General features: G+C 64.8%; 1 non-coding gene across 1 annotated transcript; it reads right to left on the reverse strand.

The window, feature by feature from the left end:
* Positions 1-49: 49 nt before the first annotated feature.
* LOC114818966 (small nucleolar RNA SNORD35) lies at positions 50-141 on the reverse strand. The gene has a single exon (XR_003766329.1). It is a non-coding gene; the product is annotated as a small nucleolar RNA SNORD35 (small nucleolar RNA).
* Between the last annotated feature and the right edge of the window lie 86 nt (positions 142-227).

Below are 227 nucleotides of genomic sequence, written 5' to 3' on the forward strand. Positions count from 1 at the left end.
CCCCTGAGCAGCACACCTGGAATGTGGCACCACCAGCAACTGGTCCTGTCACTGAGCATCAGCAGAGCCACGTGGCAGCGTCGTCACAGCCCCTTCACCCGGGGCTTGGGAGACCATCGTGAGAGAACAACATCACGTGCAGCTCCAGGACCAGAGCGGGGGCTCCAGGGGTCAGACACCCCCAGGGACCATCCCCCTGGAGGGACACCCAGGACTCACCCGACAGG

The sequence above is a fragment of the Antrostomus carolinensis genome, unplaced genomic scaffold, assembly GCF_000700745.2.
Source record: "Antrostomus carolinensis isolate BGI_N321 unplaced genomic scaffold, ASM70074v2 C12435765, whole genome shotgun sequence".
Lineage (NCBI taxonomy): Eukaryota > Metazoa > Chordata > Aves > Caprimulgiformes > Caprimulgidae > Antrostomus > Antrostomus carolinensis.